This window comes from Micropterus salmoides, unplaced genomic scaffold (assembly GCF_014851395.1).
Source record: "Micropterus salmoides isolate LMB-PRFRI ecotype aquatic unplaced genomic scaffold, ASM1485139v1 Ms_hic_scaffold_2295, whole genome shotgun sequence".
NCBI classification, from domain to species: Eukaryota; Metazoa; Chordata; class Actinopteri; order Centrarchiformes; family Centrarchidae; genus Micropterus; species Micropterus salmoides.
The window spans coordinates 4,066-23,102 of NW_024041479.1; the positions used below are offsets into that span (position 1 = coordinate 4,066).

Sequence of the window (19,037 nt, forward strand, 5' to 3'; positions counted from 1 at the left end):
GGATGTCACTGTGTTTGTTGAGTAAATGTTCTTCTTCTAATATTCAATGAATTGAAGGCCACATTTACATGGCATGTTGGGGATTCTTAATTTGCTAATAGACTAGCCCAGATTATTATGAGATGGATTCAAATGTAGCAGATTTGTCAACTAAACATTCATTCTGTGAACTCTATTCCAGCATAGTATAACAAACATAGTCCTACCCTACCTATGTTACATAATAGCAATATCAGGCAATGTTTGCCTCTTTCTAGGTGGCAGGAGTGAAAATTGGTTATTAGTTAATTATTTGTTGTGGTATATAACAATGATGAAGACAGTTGGAGAACAATTAAATACAAATTAGGATTTTTTCCCCCAGGGCAACTATCATGTTTTTATCAAATGATACAGAGATTTTAGGCTTTGAACTATTCTGTCTGGACCTAAGTGGCGGACTGACTGACTTATTCATTCTGTTAGATTAGCTGTAAAAAAAAAAAAAACAACACAAAAACCCTGGTGGTTATACTTACATTAAAAATAAGTTCTCATAAATTTGTCATTAACAATTGCACTTATATATATATATATATATATATATATATATATATATATATATATATATACAACATGATTTCACCAACATACTCTATTAGTTGATTATCATTAAAGCACACTTTACTTTTATTAAGGTGTTATGTTAAAAATTTATAAAAATTTTTTAAACAAATCCTTATACGGCTGTTAAACTTGACCATAATTTTTTACAGTGCAGTCCTTCAGCCAGTCAGTCAGCAGCTGTGCAGCGCTGTCACACTTCATCAAAGCTCCATCACCAATGATAATGTGACCTGGCCGACTCAGCACCACCACTCCCTGCTGCCCAGAATATTGGCAAGTGTCAGATAGCCAATAGATTTATGTATGCAAATCAGCCCGATCAATACAGTCTGCCACGGCCCGAGATCTACAACCACGCCACATCGCCTGGAATATTTCCTGTCAAATAAAATCCAGTGGCAGAGCAGAGGGAGGGGGAAAAAAACTTAATATGAAAGGAAAAATGATTTGGGGGAGGAAGAGAGTAAAAGTGGAGATATGATGAAGAAGGTTCGCTGTCAATGAGACGGCAGACGGCCAATCATCAGAGAGAATAAATCAGTGCAGGGCTGTCATTGGAGGACAGGGGAGGAGCAGCAAGAAGCCAGGGGACATGAGAGGAGGTTTTACTCCGTCACTGTCCAAACACATTTTCTTCATACGTGTCAAAATATTTTGTTTACAAACTCACTTTTTCTTTTTACAGAAGTGGGATCAGGGGACACACACATGCTCATAGTTACTCCAAAAGTTCCAGGCAAGAACCATAAATGGATTAATACAGTCTGTTTTATACTGGAAGCAGGGACAAAGCAGAAACCTTTTCTCAACACATTTATGCCCAAATGTGACTTTATATAACAAAAATGTATGTAATCTAGTTATATGATATGTTCTATTTTTATAAATGAAATATGTAATCTGTTATGTTTGGTCAGAAATAATTTGATACAACCTTATTATTTGTTTTCAAATATAATACTCTCTGGTTATTACCTAAGTTAACCATATGCTAGTGCAAAAAAAAAAAAATTTAATCTACAAAAAAGATAGCTAGGCCTACTTAAAAAGTTGTTTTCCAAGATACTGTGTTGTTGCAAAAAATTATTTTTAAACCTCCTTTGCTATATAAATTATTTGTTTTGTCAAATGACTGTCAAATTGTTATATTTCACTGTTTGTGCGTCAAATGGTTTTAATAACTTTCTCTCGGCTGCAAATATGAGTGAAATGCTGATATTGTAATTATATTAGTGGTGTAAGGCCAAACATTGTGAAGATATTGGATAGTCATAAATAAATGTGTTTTCTGTACGAATGTTTTAAAGTAACTAAAAAAAGGAGAAAATCTGTTTTATAATGAAATCTAAAGTCTTGAGTCTGTTTGTTCATGACATTTTTAAGTTAGGGATTTAAACTAGCAAACTTTCTAATCTTCTATTCTGAAGTTATGAAAATTAAAAAATAATTACATCAGGAGAGACATGATGAGAAGCACAGCCTTAATACTTTATAATTTTATAAATTTTTAATATTATAATTGTTGATATTCTGAATGAGGCCCTGCGATGGACTGGTGACCTGTCCAGGGTGTACCCCGCCTTTCGCCCAATGTCAGCTGGGATTGGCTCCAGCCCCCCGCGACCCTGTACGCAGGATAAGCAGTTGACGACGGATGGATGGATGGATGGATATTCTGAATGAAGCGTCCTTTTGATAATGTGATCATGAGGCTACAGTAAATTCCATGAAATTATCATAGAATCATTCATTAGATAACACCTCCACTCCTCCATCAACTCCTCCACCATCCAGGAAAAGGCCAGGGTAAGCACAAGGAGAAGGGCCGGGTGGGGTGAAGAGGAGGGGGCATGTCCGTCGCCTGTCGGCGTAGCAACAGCCGCCATGTCACCACCTCCCCCGTGGGAACCGCCCATCAAACGGAAAGGTTGTGCCACATCTGCATAATCATTATCACGGCGACAGAAAGTCATTCTGGGAAACAATCAATGTTGTTTTAAGGGATCTTAAAAAAACAAAAGGGTAGTAGTGTCTTAAAGAAGATCTAGTGTCTCAGCCAGATAAACGGCAGCGCTGGCAGTTTTACCGGGAAGCTGCGGAGACCATCTGAGGTTTTTAGAGACAAACAGTACAAAACCTGCTTTTCAGTAAAACACACAGAGTGAATCAGTTGTGAGCTCTGCCAACACACAGAGGAAATACTGCAGAACTTCAGCTGTCTATCATTGCTGTGGCTGTTCTACATTCCATGATCTACTTTATATTCCAGTTTTTATCATTAATTTGTACGGGTGTGACGAGATCTCATGCCACAAGGTCTAGCGAGATTGAATTATGATGACAAGTCTTAATTCTCACGAGACCCACGCAAATTACTTTTTTCACATACCGTCAAGCCACACATTAATCTCACGCAGTGAAATACAAATGTATAACTGATAAGATAGACTCACCCCAGGGTACGCAGTGACAGCTGGGACGAGTGGTAATGTAGCTGGTAGAGTTTTGCAACATAAACATCTAAAAACTGAAGCACAGTCTGCTCTGTTTGGGACTGTGAGCTGCACTGGAAGTTAATGTGTGTGGATCTGTGGTGAGATTTCTACCTGATCAAAAGTGTTTCATTTACTTTCGGTTTCACATGCAACATGCGTCGGTCAAACAATCTGAAGGGCATAACGTTACTACACTAACGTAATGCACAGCAGCGTAAAGGGCAGGTAGACTTCTCATTAAATGATGATGTTAGTCTGGTAATATTATGACTTTTCTCGGGACATGTCAGAGAACGGATGACAGTGAGAGATCATAAATGTGCAGAAAGTTTTGAACATGAGCAGAAAATCTGCTGAAACACAGGAGCTATAAAAGTCCAGGAGTTTATAACTAAATTAAAATTAAATAATTTATCCTTAAGGTGAAAAGGTGCCACATTTAAAGAGGAGGGAAGACAAAATCATGAATCAGATGGCATGATATTACATGAGAAAAGTTGATCTACAGGAGAAACTGATCTGAAAGCAACACAGAATGACTCAGAGCTGCCCTGACTTATATTCTGTTATAGTTAGGCTATAGAGTTTGAATTGTCACCTGCCACCTGAATTTTGTGTTACTCTTTACATAATTTATTTTTTAAATCACCATAAACTGGTGCAGAAACATTCTTCAGAATGCAGGAAATAAAGTGTTTAATGCTCATTTTCATATAATTCAGCTTTAAAGATTTCTTAAAAATTGTGTTAAAATCTTGTCTCGACTTGATCTCCTGAAATCAATCTCGAATCTCGTCTCGTGGGTTAAGGGTCTCGTCACACCCTTATTAATTACCGTACTACAGATCACTTTTCCGGAAATACACAGTTCTATCACATCTAATCTATTGTGTTCATTGTATTGTACAGTGTTTCTTTACTTTCTCTTCTATACTGTCTTCTATAATTCTGTTTGCCTTATATATTTCCCAATAAATCCATCTACGATGGCCGGTGCAAATTAACAAACATGTTCAACCAAACCTAAAGCATCTGGGTAACAACTAATTCAGTCCAGGTTGCTAATGTGATGATGTCTTTTAGCTAACTTTTGACCTAGCTAAACATTGCACTCTAAAAGTGTGTTCAGACAGAAAGCAAAGCGATTTGTGTCTGATGTAAGCTACTGTAGCTAGCGCAGGACGCACTGATCGTGTGTGGGAGAGTGTCTGTGCTTTTGAGTCCATCTCAGCAGTAACTCCCTTTTGTCTCAGTACATTTATGAATTAGAGTCAGTTAAAGATACGCAAAAAATCTTGCTCAAGTTGAAACATTTCCAATTCGCGCGGACATGTCTTTCTGTGAGTTTGTGCAAATTCGTGTCTATTTGTGTGTATCCATAGACTTTGTGAGCAATCACACAACCTCTAAAACTTGCATCACGTTCTGTCTGAACACACAGTAACACCTGCGACCTAGTATTCTCTAACTGCAAACACTATAAACACTACAATGTTTAACTGTTATGTTCTTGCTAAACACTGTATTTTTAGAAGATAAACGGAGGAGATGAGAAGCAAAGAAGTGAAACGGAAAGTGAAGAGAAGAAGAAAACGAGATGGAAAGACAAGAGAAACGAGAAAAGGGGAGGGAAAAGAAAATAAGTAGAAGGCCAATAAGTAACAAGAGATGGAGAAGCAGACACAAGAGAGATGAGACGAGGAGGAGCAAGGAAAGAAAGAGAGGAGGGGAAAACAACTGATATGTGACAAGAAGAGATGAAGAGAGGAGACAAAAAGAGGAAGATGAAAGAAGAGCAGAGAAGGAAAGAAGTGAGAAGGAGACAAGAGGTAAAGGATGGTGATGAAGAAGCAAAGGAAAGACGCTTAAAGGAGGAGGAGGAGGGAAAGAGGAGAAAGGAGAAGAGAGAGAGGGTCTTCCTCTATCAGCAGATAAGAGGCAGAAACGGATGAATCCTATTGGCCGGCGAGCCTCTTCCAGCCTCTTATCTACTCGCCTTCATGAACTCAGGACACATTTCATAGAAATTTGCGAAATCAGGAAAGCTGGGTATCGTGTCATCTATCACAGGGCGACACCGGCCCATACATCCTCCCGGCTTCACAATAAAAGCCACAATTGACACCTTTTTTTTTGTTTGTTTAATAATTATATGCTGCAGCAGCTACAAAGAAGCTTTGGGTTTCTTGTTTGTTGTTTTCAAGGTCAAACAAACTTAGGTTGAATTCAAGAGTTCCGGCTTTAAGACTAAAAGGATTTAAGTCTCTCATAAATCAGGTGTCTATAATTACATGTGTTTTGGGAAATGTTTGACTGCGATTATTTCTGATGCATCAAATGAATGAAAAGCTACAAAAGGCCATTGTGAGAACAAGAGCTGAGAAACCTTCTCAAAATGATTCCTGGCAACGACGCTAAAGAAATGGTGTTTGAGCAGCTCATCACACGGAAACAGATGTACTTTCATTTACAGGAAACATTACGACAGCGTGATAGATGACAGAAAACTTAATTCACAAGCTGGAGCAAAGCGGGATTGTGTTTCTCATCAGACTTGAAGTAAAAATTTAGGGATCCCTACGACGCACTCTCACATCCTGCTCAGACAAATTTACAATGTCTCTGACTTGACTGGAGTTCCAGTGAACGGGAACATCATGACTGAGGAGTTTTTGTACATTTAGTATCACCTGCTTGTTCTCCAAAATGTGTGCCACAGTTGTGCTGCTGTGGATAAAGGAGTCTTGATACCTGGCTAGCTGTTGCTTTCTGTTGTGCTAAATTAATACTGTGTGCAAAGCATCCTACTTGTGGACCCAGTCCAGTTTCACAAACAGCATGGACAATATTTTTTGCATTGTTGGTTGTGACTGCAATACTTGTCCTCGGCCTCTCCAATTTCCACTCTGGTACTACATCCTTTGGTTTCTCTCTGCTAGTATGCTGTTCATAAATGGGGCAGGTTTGCAGGACCAGACTTTTCATTTTCCAGTAGGGAGTGATGTAGCGGGCAGTCACTGTTAAGTGGCTCTCTGTAGCCTTGGAGGTCCATCCATTGGGGGTGAGCACAACTGCCAGTGCAGTTGATGATTCCTGAACAACTGCATCTTGCACTCGTTTACACAGGGCAGGCACAACGGACTGACTAAAATGTACACGTGAAGGCACATTTTAGCGGGCTCAAGCTCTTTGACCATAGACTTAAATCCTGTATTTTCTACGACCAAGTGCAGTCACATATATTCAGTGAACAGAACAGTCCTATAGCATTAGTTAATGCTTTGGCATGGTCCGAATCTGCAGGGAGAGACTTCCTGAACCCTTTAGGAAGGAAGAGTCACCTAGAAGTGTGTTTTTCTCATGTTCCACTAATTGACACATGACTTAGCTTGTTCTAAGTATTTCCACAGACATACGGCTTTAGTTGAAAAGCGATCCACGAAACTTTGTCCATTTTTTAGCTGTAGCTAACCGGTAATTGTAAAGCTCCCATACGGTGGATCTAAATGTCATGGAAGGATTCTCCAGCTCCGGTCTTGTGTTTGTTATTCAGACGGCAGCAACATTAGATAAGCTTGATGAACCTGGCTCACCCAGCTGAGCAGACTAGTAAAACTTGCACTAGAATATTTGTTCCACATGTGCGATTAGTCAACATAAACAGACTTTTTTTTTTTTTTGGGTCACAGGCATTGACTGTATAAAAGAAGTGGACGTAGCCATCGTTACGTCACCCGTTGGTTTGTGGACTGCGGTTTTGAAGCCTCGAGTTCGGCCAATAGGGCGCTGACATGTTGATTTTTTGCAAACAACAAATGCACTGTTCCCTCCTTTTTGTTTGTGAAAAACTGTTGTGAGCAGCTGTTTAGGTAGGAACATGAAACTATATATTTGTGAGTTCTTTTAAAGATTTACGTCATCAGTAGGAAGAGAACATCATATATCTTACAGTAGATACCAAGTAGTTAGTGTTATCTGTTATCATTATATTATAATGAGCTACATAGTGGAAATGCTGACCCATATGAGCCAGTTCACAGCCTTAGATCCTCAGGTGGGGTCCTTCTGGCCACTTCAAAGTCAAGGCTTAAATCTAAAGGTGGCCATGCTTTTACCATCAGGGCTCTCTGGCGTTGGAACGACCTGCCCGGGAGGAGATAAGACTTCTTAAAAGCCATCTTTATAGACTTGCTTTTATGTGATGTCATCTTTACAGCGTCTCCACCATTTGAACTTTTTCTCCCTTTTCTTTGGCCTTACTATTTGGATTCTATTGTGATATTGCCTTCTGAGTATGCTGCTTTTGCTTTGTCAGAGCACTTTGTAAACTCTGTTTTTAAAAAGTGCTATATAAATAACGTTCTTATTATTATTAATATTTAGTCACAGTTGTCATTTGAATTAATCTTTTTTTCTCTAGCCTCTGTGTGTAGTTATTTTTAAGCCAAAGTGTTTTCGCCACCCTTGTGCATGAAACATTTAAATTTAAGTAATCATTCAATGTATGACTGGATGTAATTCAGTGTACAAGTGAGCACTGACGTGGCTACGTTACCTCAGTAGATTTCGTGTTTGTTTGTAGCCTGCCCTGTAAAGTTTGAATAAAGTCCTGTCCGGCCTCTGATGTCATGGTGTGTGTATGTGTGTAATTGTGTGTGTGCTTTTACGTGTGTGTGTGTCCATGTGTGTATGTGGCAGCCCTGTGCATGACAAACTGGTCCAATTTCAGGCGTGTCGCGGCAGCCGGCTGATATTTGTCTCACTGGCGTTGTTTTTGTTGCGGCCCTTTCTTCCTTTCCCTCCTCTTTATAGTTTCCCCTCAGATTTGAATCGGCAAGGGGACCGCGGTCTGTTCCCCCTTTGACAGCGCAGAAATAATTACAGTACAGCCTTCCCCCCTCGCTCGCTGTTATATTAGCCCTCTTATCAGGCTGCTGAGGGGGGTAGTTGATCAACTAAGGTCACTGTATCCTGACCACAGCACAACAGCTACACCGCCATTTGGAGATATGATAAATAAAAGCCGGGGGTTACAACACAACAACACTGTTATCTGCTACCAAGTGCTTTTTGTTTCATTCTCTGCCCTCCCTGCACCTCATCTGTGTTTGTGTCTCCAGAGAAAAGAGAAGAAAGTTAAAGTAGCTGATGGAGAGAATATGGAAACCTGATTTGGTGTAAATGATGAGCAGAAATAATACCTCTGCATGATTTGAAGCTCAAAGCAGAGAAGTTTCACTTTCAGCTCACATGTGCAGTATTTTATTTATTTTTGACCCCGCAGTGAAAGCGTGAGAGGTTGGGGGGGGGGGGGGGGGGGGGGGGGTCTAGCTGGCTGTGGTTGTAAATGCAGCTACATTATTCTAAAAACAGGTTGGCGACAGCGCCGCTGGTGTGAGTAGAGATAATAGATGCACCTACATTATCCTGAAGTGGCGGGGAAATTGAGGGGTTAGGAGGGTGAGCAGAACAGATGTGCTTACATTATTCTAAAGCCAGATTGATAGCGACGGGGTCGAGGCAGAGAGTGAAAAAATAAATGCATCTTATTCTGGAGTCATGTGAGAGCGAGAGGTTAGGGTGAGCAAGGAAAACAGATGCAGATGCATTATTCTAGAGTCAAAGTGAACATTTTAAAGGTGGAGGTGAAGCTGAAAAAGTGGATGCACCATTACTCTTGAGTTTAAGCGATAGTGGGAGGTTAAGGAGGAAGGTTTAGGCCTACCTACCTACATTATTCTCAACCTAAGAGACAGGAAGGCCACAGTCACGTGTGAGCTGTTGAATATAAATAGTCCTGTATGAAAGGGTAGCCTTAATCATTTTAAGAGGGAGGATTTATAGGGAGTATCTAAAACAGAGGGTGAACTACAGCCTGTTACACAAAGGACAGGGCTACAAGGGTGGTCATATTTAATTTGAAAATCATGGGGCGGGAATATTCAATTTTGATACCTGAAATATGTCCAAATTCACATATGCAGAATAACCTCCACCGGCCGTCCCTTGTACTCCAGCAGAGGGCAGCTGTAAATTGCACAATCTATGGGCTATGGGAGGATATGTAGAACAAATTATCCTTACCTCATGCCATTTCAGTCATAATGCGATGAAAGATTGTGGATTTGACACCACAGATGGAAGAAATCATAAGATAATAAAAAGACTAAGTGAGTCAATGGAGTGCAAAAGAAGGGAAGAATGCCAATTCTGTTCAATCGAAATTATGGTTGTGTTAAAATGAATTCAAACAACATTACGTGTTGGTTATCATTTGTACCAAACTTGATATAAAAAATATAACTCCCTTTAAAAGGAGCTGTAGTACTTTAATGAACTTAATCATTTTTACTACCTATTGATGAACAGGTTATAACCTCACATAAAAATCAACCATTTGCCTGCTTTGTCAGTTGCTTAGAACAGCCACAATGCTGCTTCCTATGTGAAGAAATTGGGTCAGATTTTCAGCGAAATCCATTGGCTTATCTAGGCTGTGTGTTTCCCTGCGTGCTCCAGAGCCTCTTGCGGCTAACAAAATGGAGTCCTCTAACACCTTAAAACGACCGGCTCCCTGCACAAAACAGACTCTAACATGCTTGCTAAAATGTCTCGAGTTTATGCTTGTAACCAAGCAGCAAGCGCCAAGTGCCTTAAACCTGCATTCTTTCTAATGGCCAGCACTGGTTGCAAAAAGAAGTCCTACACCTCACTTGATTTGTTACCTCAATAAACACTTTCCTTTTACCAGTTTATGGTCTCTGTCACTAGTTTCAAGTTTTCTTTAATACAGAATGATGTTTATGTAAATTATGGTCCCAGTTAGAGGAAAATAATCGATAATGCAGGGTACGCTGTAGGGTGCGGCTACCTTGTGATAGACAAGTCACGACCTGTCAATTAAGGATAGAGGCAAATCTCTCCACTGCACTGTGTACGTTGTGAGCTGTCAGTGTTTTCATTGATGCAGTTAGACGCTTTCACAGTGCATTTTCAGTTCATAAAACTTAATAGTAACATTTTAGTCGCTAAAAAATGTTTTGTTTAGAGTTTGGTTGTTAGACACTCAAAGGAGTCGGCTGTTTATTTTTTCCAGTAAGTAAATTTTGTTTTAAGCCTGTTTTTCGCTAGCCTAACTTATCATCCCAATAAATATCACAGTTACCATAGTGATGGGCATAATGCCAATTCGAGGCTTCAAAACGGCAGTCCACAATGTCTGGGAAGGTTCTCAGTCTTCCAGGTCATAGTTATCCAACGAAGGTTGAGGGCAACTGGACTTGGTTGAAGATACTAGAAGACGTTTCATCCCTCATCGAAGAGACTTCTTCAGTTCTGACTGACTGGTAGGGAACAATGGTTAATGTCAGGGTGGAAACGTCCACTTGTTATACAGGTGCTGGTCATATAAATAGAATATCAACAAAAAGTTGATTTATTTCAGTAATTCCTTTCAAAAAGTGAAACTTGGATATTATATTCATTCATTACACACAGACTGATATATGTCAAATGTTTATTTCATTTAATTGTGATGATAAAAACCGACAACTAATGAAAATCCCAAATTCAGTATCTCTGAAAATTAGAATATTACTTAAGACCAATACAAAAAAAGGATTTCTAGAAATGTTGGCCAACTGAAAAGTATGAACATGAAAAGTATGAGCATGTACAGCACTCAATACTTAGTTGGGGCTCCTTTTGCCTGAATTACTGCAGCAATGCATCGTGGCATGGAGTCTATCAGTCTGTGGCCCTGCTCAGGTGTTATGAGAGCCCAGGTTGCTCTGATAGTGACCTTCAGCTCTTCTGCATTGTTGGGTCTGGCTTATCGCATCTTCCTCTTCACAATACCCCATAGATTTTCTATAGGGTTAAGGTCAGGCAAGTTTGCTGGCCAATTAAGAACAGGGATACCATGGTTCTTAAACCAGGTACTGGTAGCTTTGGCACTGTGTGCAGGTGCCAAGTCCTGTTGGAAAATGAAATCTGCATCTCCATAAAGTTGGTCAGCAGCAGGAAGCGTGAAGTGCTCTAAAACTTCTTGGTAGACGCTGCGTTGACCTTGGACCTCAGAAAACACAGTGGACCAACACCAGCAGATGACATGGCACCCCAAACCATCACTGACTGTGGAAACTTTACACTGGACTTACAGCAGCGTGTATTCTGTGCCTCTCCTCTCTTCCTCCAGACTCTGAGACCTTGATTTCCAAAGGAAATGCAAAATTTACTTTCATCAGAGAACATAACTTTGGACCACTCAGCAGCAGTCCAGTCCTATTTGTCTTTAGCCCAGGCGAGATGCTTCTGACGCGTCGCAAGGAATGCGACAGCTGAAACCCATGTCTTGCATACGTCTGTGCGTGGTGGTTCTTGAAGCACTGACTCCAGCTGCAGTCCACTCTTTGTGAATCTCCCCCACATTTTTGAATGGGTTTTGTTTCACAATCCTCTCCAGGGTGCGGTTATCCCTATTGCTTGTACACTTTTTTCTACCACATCTTTTCCTTCCCTTCGCCTCTCTATTAATGTGCTTGGACACAGAGCTCTGTGAACAGCCAGCCTCTTTAGCAATGACCTTTTGTGTCTTGCCCTCCTTGTGCAAGGTGTCAATGGTCGTCTTTTGGACAGCTGTCAAGTCAGCAGTCTTCCCCATGATTGTGTAGCCTACAGAACTAGACTGAGAGACCATTTAAAGGCCTTTGCAGGTGTTTTGAGTTAATTAGCTGATTAGAGTGTGGCACCAGGTGTCTTCAATATTGAACCTTTTCACAATATTCTAATTTTCTGAGATACTGATTTTGGGTCAGTTATAATCATCAACATTAAAAGAAATGAACACTTATATACAAATATATCAGTCTGTGTGGAATGAATGTAGACATTATACAAGTTTCACTTTTTGAATGGAATTACTGAAATAAATCAACTTTTTGATGATATTCTAATTATATGACCAGCACCTGTATAGTGTATGCTAGTAACTTGCTAAGCGTTTCCTCACACTTTAAAAGTGGTCTTTTATAGGGGTAGAGATAAGGCTAATATGGCATTACCAGGTGGTTGCTACCACGTGGTGTTTATAGGATCCCTGCTAGCTTGTTAATGCAGTTGCTATCCTACCTGAGTTCCATGAAAAAAATACAAATATTTAAAAAAATGGTTTGATTGGACTCAATTCATATTTGATTGATTTTCACACATTTAAAAACTGCAAATAGAAAAAAAACAAAACAAATTGATTCAGTCAACAAAATGTTAAGCACATGTAATAATTCCACCAAGACACTAGTTTAAGATTTGTGTCTTTAAAGAACACTCTTATGTCAAATGGCAGCAGCTCAACTGGTGATGCTGTAATGTGAAAGACGAAAGCAACTTTGAATCAGCGCAAATTGACACACACCTCTTAATACAATCGGATGTGCATTTGTTCATCTTCCACAGAAACCTGCAGCCTGAATATGACAGCTAGTCGATTCTGTGACAGCCACGATGCAAAGTAACGCACAGCCCACTTTCTGACAGCCTTCTGCCTATAAGCTCAGTGTGTGAGTGTGTGTATGCACGGTATATGCAGAGCTGATGTGAAGCCTCCTGACAGTCTGCGTGAATCTTTTCCAGGCTCGACACTGATTATCACTTTGAGGTTCTGACAGACCGACTCTTTGGACAAAAAAAAGCTGGATAAGAGCCACACCTCTCACAAAACACACATACAATAACAGTGATGGAGGACAGGTGACAGGACAGGTACGCAGATAAGGATTGGCTGCCTGTAGGCAAAACTGTGTGTTACCTTGTAACTAAGGATGTATTTTAAGACCCAAAAGGAATGACTGTTCTTAAGCTACAGAATGCATATTTTGGGGGTCACTCTGGTCCTTTAACACCTCTGAACTACTATCAGCTACTACTACTATCAGCATTGAGCAATAAATTTGGGTACATCAACAGTTTTGAGCACAAATTAGGCTGAAAAATACAAACAAAAATATAATTTCTTGTGGAGCCCCCGACATCCCAAAAGATATTTTGTGCAGGATAAAGATTTGTGTGTACTAATGACCTTTTAAAATCTTCTTATGACATGAGATTAATGTGATATTTTGTTAATCATGAATAATAAATTAAGATCAGGTTTTGGGACTTCAGTTCTCCGTAGCATCGTGTTTATAATGTTCTTGTTTTATATTTCATCTATAAAAAGTAAAAAAACAACAAAAAAAAAAACATCGGATGTCATGAGGTTTTTCAAGAAATGAAGTCTAAACTAAGTCTAAAACTAATCAATCTACTCAAAACTTAATACTATTAAATTAAAATGTAAAATAAAATCTAATGGAATTCCTTTGGTGATATTTCTATGACTATAATAACCAGCATTTGTGATACATCTCATGAGAGAAATGCACCTTGTAGTGTAGTACAATTAAAGTAACATTTTAACTTCTTAAATATATCTATCCAGAGAGAGAGGGAAATTAAAATAATAATAATAATAATAATAATATAATAATAGAACTGAGCAGAAGAATACATGATAAAATACCAGTGGGGCAATAATAATAAAATAAAAAGAAGGCTTCAAGTTCGAGTTTTTACAAGGTGTTATAAAACCTTAAGTGATCCACGGTCTTAGTTTAACAGAAGAGTTAAATGATCTGCATTGAAAATAAGGATAACATGAAACCCAGTCCAATGGATACATTCCTTTATTGTAATTAAAGTCTGCTCTGCTGCACTGCAGGAATGTCACGTCAAAACAGAGTTAAAAAAAAGTTTGCTCAGATGAAGCATTTCATCATCTGTGAAAATAAAAACAAAAAATTCTCAACCATTGCACATCATTAGGCGGCAAAAAAACATTGCATAACATACAAAAAGGTAGCAATCAACATAGTGCTGTATGATTTGAGATTGAGGAGTAATGGCGATGAGGGCTTGAAAACATGTTTTATATATTTCCAGTTTTAATGTTATTCTGATAATGAAGTGTGCTTTAAATTCAACAAAATAAAATCAAGAACAGATTCTGTAGAATTTGCAGTTAAATATGTATAACTGCAGCCCTCACACTGATCAATAGGAAGAGAAACAGCCAGAAAAACAGTCCTCAGTCTGAGGCTGCTCTCTGGACGGACACACACACTGACACCTGACACTCCCTCACTTCCTCCACACCTGAAACTACAAACACTCTGAATTTTGGCTCAACTTCAGTTTCCTTCAACGGGAAATCCTTCATGTGCAGTGAAAACAGCTAGTTAGCGTCACAAGCTATTGAAACTAAAAATGCTAAAGACGCTAACAAGCCATTTGATCCTGTTAAATGTATTAAACCAAAAGTGAAAACATCTTAAGTCTCCTCGTTGAGGAAAAGGAACAGGAGGAAGAAAAACACCAAGGTTCTGTTCAGACTGCAGGGTTTCAGATTCCTGATCTGCTGCTTATTTGTAATTTACGATAGAAAACCATTATGATTGAAATTTTTCTTTATTCTTCCTCTAGTTTTGGTTTGATTCTTCTAGTTTGGACTGAAGCACCAAGTAATCAGTGAGGACTTTTCCTCGAACACAGAGCTGTTTCCCAAACCAGATTTGGAACCACAACAAGGCCATTTTGGCCCCTTAAGGCCCCATTTAATGATGCTAGAGAAGAAAAAAAATAAAAAATAAAAATAATTGTTTTGTTGAAATAAACTGAGGTCACAGGTCCACTGTTGCAATGTGGACAGTGTTATGCAGTGTACATTTTCCACATTCTGATTTTTAAGATATTTGCAGTTAAAAACTGTGAAAGGAAGATTTTGCAAGTAAGGACTTATTTGGGGATATAAGGTCGAAAGACCGTATAAACAGAGCGGTCACAACTGTCAGCATTTAAAGGACTATATTTCAGTTTTAACTATAAATGTTATGGAGGATTTTAAAATATGCTTATTTTTAAACAAATTTAGCCCAACTTTAAAATAATAATACTAAATGCATCTCTGATGACTTTCAGCATTAGTTTTGGTGCTTAAATCAAACACCTGCATTTGATTTGATTTTCTTCAATGTGAATACTTTCTAAATACCCAGGATACAGATTAATTAAAGTGAAGATGGGGTCAGTGCGTCTAGAGAAATTCACCACCCTAGGATACATTAATTAGCAGAGTTATGAACTATGGGTATTGAATCAAGATTTTTCAAGTAGAAGAGAGAAAATTTGCTTTTTCTACGTTTTCATCAGGCAGCAGCAGTGAACAGAACCAGAAAGTGACAGTGTTCCTTCTTTGCTCTCATTAGCTCAAAAAGGGCAGAAAGAGAAAACGTTGCCTTCACTTTACGATCATGCAGCAACAAAAATAAGGGCTTTTGTTTGGAAAGGCATGAAGGGAAGTGAGGGGACTGAACAGATGACGGGAAGTACAAGACACAAAATATGCCTTCATCACTGACTCCGGATCAGTTTCACAGCTCATGTTCCAAACATTAAAAATAAAACCACAGTGTCTGATTGTTTGTTTTGGGGGTTTTGGTGGACAAAAGTTTCCATATTTACCTGCTGTTCTGTTCTAAAAAAAAGAAAAGAAGAAAAAAGCTGCTAGCACTAACAACTGATAGTGCTGGGTGACAGAAAAAATACAATAATGAAATGGATTATTATTTTAATTATTATAATGAAATCTGCTTGACTCAAAACAAATCAATTCCAGACTGTGATTAGGAGAGAAGTCGACAACAATTCCCAGAGAACACTTCAGAAAAACATCCAATCAGAGAGCTTTAGATTCTGTTGCTTGGAAATGGTGGTGTGAAATTGGAGGTTTGCAGCAGTCATCATATAACTTCAAAAACATGCTACAACTCTAACTTCACAGCTTTGACTCTAAGCAACTCTGAGCAACTGCCACAGAGGCTCATGGGTATTGTAGTATTTAGAGAGAATGTAAGGAAGCCTTTTCTTGCCATGAAAACTAGAAGAAATAAAAAGTCAGTAATGGCTAACATAAATATTCTCATGGTCAGTCAAGACCATTATGATGAACTTTAGCATCAATGGTTATTCCTGACCTTTGGATCAAATCTGGGTAAAAATAAAATTGTTTAAGAAATGATAATGAACACTTATATCTGCTTACAGCTACATTATACTGTGTCATTAACCATTTGTAGTTGTTTATATGCTTATAAATGCTAAATAGCCCATATCAGTACTAAAATTTTCAAAATTTTAAGGTGACCAGATCCCACAGCTTTCTTCGGCAAACTTGCTCAGGTGTCATTACATGGCCTGTTTCGGTGAAAGAGTAGGGTTATACTTTTTTTTGATAAAGGCATTTAGTGTCTCATAAATTTTACTTCACTTTATTTTACTTTACCAATTTTACTTTTGTCAGAATTTAAACATCTTTTAACTTAATATGTCAAACTTTCCCTGACAATTTATTTTGATCATTCCTAACTCTTCATCTTCTTAATTTTTATGGCAGGAATGTGCATTCATACCTCCAAAGACCAAACTAAAGGGGGGTGGACACAATTCCTCAGAATGACATTATCTGAAAAAATAAACTCAAACAATTTTACAGAGTGAGATTACAACACCCACTTACTCTCACCCATTCCCCTGATGTTTGGTAAAAAAAAAAAAAAGATGAAGAAAGTGTAAAAGTCACGTCAAGCCGATTTGCTGCCTCACTTCTCTTCTTCACTCTGAGCATAAACAGGAGGATGAGGGTGACCCAGGAGGACAGGTGCATTATGGGTAGTGTAGTTTGACCGGAGCCTGTCAGGTCTGTTGCGTATATGTGGACTCTATGAGATGGCCTTGGCCTCAGGTAAGAAGGCCTCCCAGTATTTTATCAGCTGTGGGAGAAAAACAAAATTATTTTCTTTTTATTTATTTGCCACAAAAGCTTTCTGGTTGTATTCATATTACTTAAAAGTTTATATGTAAAAAATCGTATACGTCGTATTCTACTCTCAATGTATGGAAGTCTGAGGCCACGCTGTATGACAAAATGTAATTTTCTGTTTTAAAATCCAATTTAAAAGTCCATGTTTGAAGATGCTAAATAATTTTAGTGTACTCATTACAATAAGCACTGTTATAATTAAAATAAAATTTAATGAAAAATGGACAACTGCATTCAAATTTAAATTCAGAAATAGCATAATTATTTTTACTTTATTGTCCTTTGTGCATCACAAGGCAAGGCAATGGAAATGTGTCTTTGACGTGGCTAATAATAAAAAGGAAACACAGTAGACTATGTCCTACATTTTGTATTGTGCATAAATTACGATCCAAGTTCAGCTTATATTCAGCTGTGAATAAGTGATTTCTTATTGTCTTAAAGCTTATTTACATAAGCTTATATTGAACCATTGTGCTCAATTATATAAAACAGTATTTTGACTATAGCAATAATAATACGAACATGAGGAAGAAGGAGGATATTGTCTTTGTCTTTACCTGCTGTTGTGTCTGGACCAGTGACTCCAGGTATTTGATAATAATCGTTTTAAAGTCCTTCACTCTCTCTTTCTGTTGAGCAAAAAAAGTCACAAATGTTTTCAGTTTTTAAAATACAGAAAATAAGCATTCATTTATCCATCCTTCTCATTCCTTCAAACCATTCATTTGAAAACTCATTCATTCCCTTCTCACCTCAAACCTGCTGACTTCTTTGCGTATGGTTTTGGAGATTTGTTCAAAGTCTCTTTCTCCCTGCTGAACTTTCCCCTCCAGCTGAAACACACACACAAACACACAAAAAAACAACATTTATAATTTCTGTTTAAATCCCCATTTCAGACGAGGAACCTTGTTGGTCCATTTGTATATTTTGACGAATAAATTCTCCGTGTGTACTGTGAAATCTTTAACTCCTTCTGCCAACCTTCAGAGTATATTAACATCACCTCCAGCCTGTTACAGATGTTAGAGACTTTAAAGTTTCAGTTTACCCAAACTGTAACAACAACAAAAACACAATCTATTGTCCACACTGTATGACTCTACTGATGATTGCTTGACCAATACTGGATTCTCAAGGCCGATACTGATATTCTTTACAATTTTTTTATTACCATAAGTCTAGATACAATTCTTTTAAATTCTGAACAAGACACAGGGAGATTTTACAACTGAAAAAAATACTTGTTAAAGGCGTCTGGGGGACAAACTTTGAAACTGAGACATTGTGTCTACATTTCCTCAAAACACAGTATGGCATTTCTGTCCTGTCGTTACTTATTGGTCCACATTTACACCTAAACCAATATATCTGCAATAAGCTTATATCAGCCTGGACGATATATTACCATTTTAAAAAAAATCTGTCCAAAACGGGTTCTTCAAAGAGCTCAAATCAATTAAGGAGACTTTAAGTCAAACCAAGCGTCAAAAAGGTATAAATTTAAATCTGGCAAAGATCCCCTTTCAAACGGTTAACTTTCTAAATAATGCCTTAGGAAATTTTAATTCTGCTTTAATGTATTAAACAAAACAATATTTTAATTCCACATTTTTGCAAGTAAATAAAAGGATGCAGCTTTCAAATTGTCGTCACTTATTGTAGCATTAAAGGTTCAAAATTTACCAGCTGTAATATTTTCATAATATTTTCCAGATGTTGCACTCATAAGATGACTATCTTTTTAATCACGTGTATTCATCTTTGTTGAATACACGCAACCATTTTGTGAACAATAAACATTTCCTGCATGTTTACTTTCAAATTTTATAATAATTAAACTAATATGATTAAGATTATGTGCTTTTACTCTGGCCCGCACTAAGTTTAAACTAATCAAATAACTAATGCTGTGTTTCTATCCGTTGTAGTTTAGATGAAGATTATTAAATAAAGTTACTGATAGTGGAGACTATTAAATTAAGTTATTGATAAAAGATTGAAATCATAAATTTAATTAG

At 38.0% G+C, this 19,037-nt stretch overlaps 1 long non-coding RNA gene across 1 annotated transcript; it reads right to left on the reverse strand.

Moving 5' to 3' along the window:
- Nucleotides 1–13,804: 13,804 nt before the first annotated feature.
- Nucleotides 13,805–17,868, reverse strand: LOC119917869. Its single transcript, XR_005447347.1, has 3 exons — nt 17,769–17,868; nt 17,574–17,645; nt 13,805–16,963 (listed from the first exon to the last, which is right to left on the reverse strand). It is a non-coding gene; the product is annotated as an uncharacterized LOC119917869 (long non-coding RNA).
- Nucleotides 17,869–19,037: the final 1,169 nt, after the last annotated feature.